Raw genomic sequence first — 6,480 nt, forward strand, 5'->3', positions numbered from 1 at the left:
ACACTATAGTATATTCAAGGTCTTCATCTAAACATCTTATAGTATGTCACAACATAATAATATGATAAAAGATAAAGTAAATGCCATTATAAAAGTGTAAATTATATTTAAAAAAAGATTGTTTATACATAGAGTCATAAAAGCCCTTAGCCATAAGTTGGCTCACCGGGCACCCACTCTTTCAATCTCCCACTTGCCCTAAAGCCAACTAGTCATACTACGTAGTCCCATTGCTTTGCGATGTTTGTCAAATAATGGTCCTGGCAAGGGCTTAGTAAGTGGATCAGCGATATTGTCTGCAGAGGCCACTCTCTCGACAGTGATGTCTCCTCTTTCCACGATCTCCCGGATGATGTGGTATTTCCTCAGTACGTGTTTGGATCTTTGATGAGACCTTGGTTCCTTTTCCTGAGAAATGGCACCCGTGTTGTCACAGTACACCGGGACTGGACCAACAGCTTCAGGAATAACGCCCAACTCTTGGACGAAATTCCTCATCCAAACGGCCTCTTTAGCTACAGCTGATGCCGCAATGTATTCTGCCTCAGTGGTGGAATCCGCTGTCGTGTCCTGCTTGGAACTCTTCCAAGAGACAGCACCGCCATTGAGCATGAACACAAATCAAGAGGTTGACTTCGAGTCATCCATGTCACTTTGGAAGCTAGAGTCGGTATAGCCTTCCAATTTCAGTTCTCTTCCTCCATAAATCATGAATACATTCTTAGTTCTTCTCAAGTACTTAAGAATATTCTTCACGACTTTCCAATGCATTTGACCGGGATTGGCTTGATATCTGCTCGTGACACTCAGAGCAAATGCCACATCCGGTCTGGTGGATATCATCCCATACATGATACTCCCTATGGCTGACGCATATGGTATGTGTGTCATTTTCTCTATCTCTTCGTCAGTCTTGGGACACATAGACTTGGATAGAGAGACTCCATGACACATAGGTAGATGTCCTCTCTTGGACTCATCCATTGAAAACTTTTTCAATATAGTGTCGATGTAGGTAGCTTGAGTAAGTCCTATCATTCTCTTAGATCTATCTCTATAGATCTGTATCACTAGAATATAGGATGCCTTACCCAAATCCTTCATCGAGAATCTACCTGATAACCATATCTTTGTTGACTGCAACATCCCTACATCATTCCCAATGAGTAAGATGTCATCAACATAAAGTACTAAGAATGTCACAGCATCCTTAACTACTTTCTTGTACACGCACGGTTCCTCCGGGTTCTTGATGAAACCAAAATCCTTTATTGTTTCATCAAATTTCTGGTTCCAACTTCTTGATGCTTGTTTGAGACCATAGATCGATCTCTGAAGCTTGCATACCTTATGCTCGCTTCCCATGGATGTGAATCCCTCGGGCTGCATCATATAGATTTCTTCCTTAATGTTTCCATTAAGAAATGCAGTCTTCACATCCATTTGCCATATCTCATAGTCATACCATGCTGCTATGGCAATAGAATTCTTATGGACTTGAACATTGCGACTGGTGAAAAAGTTTCATCATAGTCAACTCCTTGTCTTTGAGTATAACCTTTTGCCACCAATCGTGCCTTGTAGGTCAGTACCTTTCCATCAGGCCCAAATTTTCTCTTATAGATCCATTTACACCCTATTGGAACAATTCCATCGGGAGGATCTACTAAAGTCCAAACTTGGTTTGTATGCATCGAATCTATTTCCGACTGCATAGCTTCAAGCCATAAATTTGAATCTGCATCATAAATTGCTTCCTTGAAGTTTCTTGGATCACATCCAATGTCGGGTTCACTTTGATCCCCTTCAAGAAGAAAACCATATCTAATAGGAGGCCTAGAAGTCCTCTCGGATCTTCTAGTAATAGGCGTGTCAATCAATGGTTCCTGAGGTATAGGATCATTATTTTGTATCTTGGGTTCTTCTTGAATTTCTTCGAGTTCCATCATCTTGCCTTTCTTATCCAATAAGAACTCCTTCTCCAAGAAGGTGGCATTCCTTGAAACAAACACTTTTGTTTCAGTAGGATGATAGAAATAATATCCGATTGAATTCTTTGGATACCCTACAAAATAACATAAGGTGGATCGACTATCCAACTTATCTCCCACTGTCTGCTTCACGTAAGCAGGACATCCCCAAATCCTCAAGTACGAATACTTAGGAGCTTTGCCATTCCATAACTCGTATGGTGTTTTTTTCACTGCTTTAGTGTGAACGTTTTTCAACAACAATACCGCCGTTTCAAGAGCATAGCCCCAAAACGAAGGTGGGAGCTCAGTGAAGCTCATCATGGATCGAACCATGTCCAACAAAGTTCGATTGCGACGCTCCGAAACACCATTAAGCTGAGGTGTCATAGGAGGAGTCCACTGAGTGAGAATCCCATTCTCTTTTAGATAGCTCAAAAACTCGGTACTCAAGTATTCTCCACCTCGATCTGATCGAAGTGCTTTAATCCTCTTACCTAGTTTGTTTTCTACTTCAGCCTTGAATTCTTTGAACTTTTCAAATGATTCAGACTTATATTTCATCAAATATAAGTACCCATACCTAGAATAATCATCAGTAAAAGTAATGAAGTAGGTGTGACCAAATTTTGTACTAATACTAAATGGTCCGAAAACATCCGTATGGATCAAATCCAATAGATTTTGACTACGCTCAGGTTTTCCTTTGAAAGGAGATTTAGTCATTTTTCCTTTCAGGTAGGACTCACAAGTAGGTAGAGAGTTAATATCAGACATATCAAACATGCCCTCTCCCACTAGCTTGTTCATCCTCCTTGATGAAATATGACCTAGCCTAGCATGCCAAAGGTTTGCCGAGTTTTGACTATCGATTTTCCTTTTGTTCGTTGTTACCGGTTTATCAACATAATTTATTGGAACGTCTTTTAATTTTAAGTTATATAGATCGTTTTCAAGTTGTCCATTTCCAATCAAACATTCATTCTTGTAAATATTGCAAATCCCATTCACAAAATTGCAAGAAAAACCATCTCTATCAAGCATAGAAACAGAAATAATGTTTTTAATCAAGTCTGGAACAAATAAAACATCTCTCAAAAGTAACTTAAAATCGTTCTGCAAAATTAAATAAACGTCTCCCACAGCTTTGGCTTCAACTCTAGAACCATTTTCGAGCCTCAGTTGGGTCTCACCCATTCTAAGCTTGCGACTTCTTGTCATCACCTGCAAATAATTGCAAATGTGAGATCCACATCCGGTATCCAATACCCAAGAAGTAGTATTAAGTGAAACATTTATTTCAATATAAAACATACCCTTCGCAGTTCGCAACTGCTCTAGATATTCCTTGCAGTTACGTTTCCAATGACCGGGTTTCTTACAGTGATGGCAAACATCCTTGGACTTTTCCATGTTTGAAGCCTTTGTCTTGTTCTTCTTCTCGGGTTCGGTTTTCTTGGATGGGGCAGAACGTTTCTTACCCTTTGTACTTGGCCCCTTCTTAGCAGAAGAAGAGGAGCCCACCAAGAGAACCGGTTTATCCTTCTTTAAAGTGGCTTCATAAGTTACAAGCATATTGACCATCTCTTCAAGGGAGGCCTCTATCTTGTTCATATTGAAATTCACCACAAAACTGTCAAACGATGAAGGAAGAGAGAGAAGTAATAAGTCCACATTGATTTCATGCTCCAATACCAAATCAAGCGTTACCAACTTCTGAATGAGCCAAATCACGCGTACCCCATGATCACGGACCGAAGTCCCTTCACGCATGTGACACGTCATTAACTCTTTTACAGTAGCGAACCTTTCAGCTCTCGATTGTGCCCCAAAAAGTTCCTTGAGTTGTACGTGAATGTCAGCAGCATTCACGGTATCCTCAAATCGCCTCTGGAGTTCATCAGACATCGAAGCTTGCATATAGCATTTGGCCTTGATATCATGGTCCCACCATTTATCAAGTTTGGCCAACTCTTCCGGACTTATATCAGCTGTTGCTTCCTTCGGAGGAGATTTTTCTAACTCGTAGAACATCTTCTCCGAGGTCAAGACAATCTTCAACTTACGGAACCATTCCGTATAGTTTGCGCCAGTCAGTTTATTTTGTTTGAGAATAGAGAATAGTGGATTGCGCGAATTCATCTTAATGAAATACTGAAAAGAAACAGACAATAATCAGTGATTGTTTAATTAATTTACTAAGACATAAAATAGGCAAAATTTATTTTATGAATCTCACTCCCACTATTTTAACGATTTCACTACCCTCTATTGAAAACGAAAAACATTTTCTTTAGTGGGAACATGGAGTCCAATTGACAAACTATAGTCCCGAATAATATCAGCCAACCATAATTTTCAAAAGGTATAGCCCAATTGCTTCCAAAGCAACCTCCATATTTTTACCTCATGTCCAATAAGGGCGCCTAATAATATGACGCCGTTTATTGTGACATGTCAAGATGACCCATCAATATCAAGTTGTGATGGACGGTCGCCATGTGGATCCCCAATAATATGAGCCAATCCCATGGGAGTTCCATCCAACTTACAACATGTGTCGATCCAATGTACAGCTTTCCGACGAACGGCCCCCCCCAATAATATGAGCCGGACCGTATCCGCGGGTAGCATCTCATACATTGATCGTTGATGGAAGGTAGGAACATTTAAACAATATTTAAATTTCCTTTATTTATCTTGATATCAATTTTAAATCATATTTAAAATGAGGGATTTTAATTTTTGAAAATTTGACTCATCATTTAAAATTTGTATGCTTGCGGGATTCATACAATTTAGTCTAAATATGCATACAACGATAATATCATATATTATATTTTAGGATGATCGATTCCATTACTAATCGACCCGTGGTTGCCAATCAAGAGTCTAAGTCCAATCCTAGGTGATATGCAAGTATGCAATGCAATCCTATTACATTGTGCTTCCAATTTACATTTCTTCAGTCTTTATCATTGCTTGCTGGTCCCACCTCCATCTTCAAAAACTCCCACTATTTCTAGTGAATTTACAATAAATTACTATGACAAATAAAGGGATACATTTTAGGGGTGGGAACGGGCCATAAACCAGACCCACTTTTATTACAAATGATAAAATCATATTAGGGCCATAAACCAGGCCCATTAATAAAATCCAACAATCAATAATAAAGTCAAATGTAAACAACCTAACATACACCTATAATATTGGTCATGACAATCGATCATCCTTATCCAATAATATTTAATTCAAAAATTAATTTATTGGATAACATGCAATGGCAATTAAATTAAAAAAGATAAAATCATATTCCATATATAAAATCTTATTTTACATACAAAATCATATTTTACCTTTTTATCAAATAAAATCATATTTTACATATAAAATCCAATTTTATACATAAAATCATATTTTACTCAATATTTCCATAAGATCATATCTTATCATCAATTGTACCAAAAATAATTAATTTCATAAAACCTGATTTAACGGATAAAATCTATAAATTTTCCAAAAATTCAAATTTATCCAAAAATTAATTTTAAAATTTTCGGACTCGAACAATTCGATCCGACGCCTCGTGGACCAATCAAAAACAATTTTCGATCGGACCAAAAATAGAATTTTAACATATTAAAATTTTAATTAAAAATAAAAATTAATTTTCCCGGGCCGCCCGGGACGATCCCGGCAGCGATGGACTCGCTGCCTCGGGTTTGCCCATTAATTTTAAAATTTTAAAATCCTTTTGTTTCAAAAAAACCAAGGCTTAAAAATTTTGTACAATCGATTAATTTAATCGCTTGATCTGAGCAACCTGGCTCTGATACCACTGTTGGAAAACGGTGTTCAGATCAATCAGAATTGATACCCGGTGCAGCGGAAGTTTTAAAATTTTATATGGAACGATTCCATATCATGGGTATCAAAACTTTACGATTAAATTGTGCGTGTAAAAATTAAATAACAATTAAATTTTTACCTTGAATCTCGAAACGAGATTATGGACACCAACAGATAACTCTGCTCTTGTTGTATATCCCAGGAACTGATTGACGAACAATTCTTCAATCAGGTCCACGAACAGAATTCGAATCCCTCTGATAGATTGCACTAGAAAATCTATCAGAAGTTTCTACGAAGAAAATTAACGAATTTGATCCGTTAAACCAGACTGCAAATTCGAAATTCACAGACTGGATTTCAGAGAGAAAAACACAGAGAGGGGGGCGGCCACTCTAGGTCTCAAAACCCTAGTGTTCGAAAATTATGAGACTTGTGTCTAATTTCTGCACTGCAATAACTTATTTATAATGTGGGCTGCTAACAGCTTAGGTCCCATTAGTCATAAGTTAAAGTCTGACAAGCAAAGCCTGCATATTCAGAAATTAATATAAAATTCATCGTGACTCAGATTGATAAACCAATTTCACTAATGTGCACAGAAACCATTTCTGCATCTTGTAAAGTCAAGATAAATTTTCTGAATCCGAATTCAGTG

This window comes from Henckelia pumila, chromosome 2 (genome assembly GCF_033568475.1).
Source record: "Henckelia pumila isolate YLH828 chromosome 2, ASM3356847v2, whole genome shotgun sequence".
In the NCBI taxonomy this organism is placed as follows: domain Eukaryota; kingdom Viridiplantae; phylum Streptophyta; class Magnoliopsida; order Lamiales; family Gesneriaceae; genus Henckelia; species Henckelia pumila.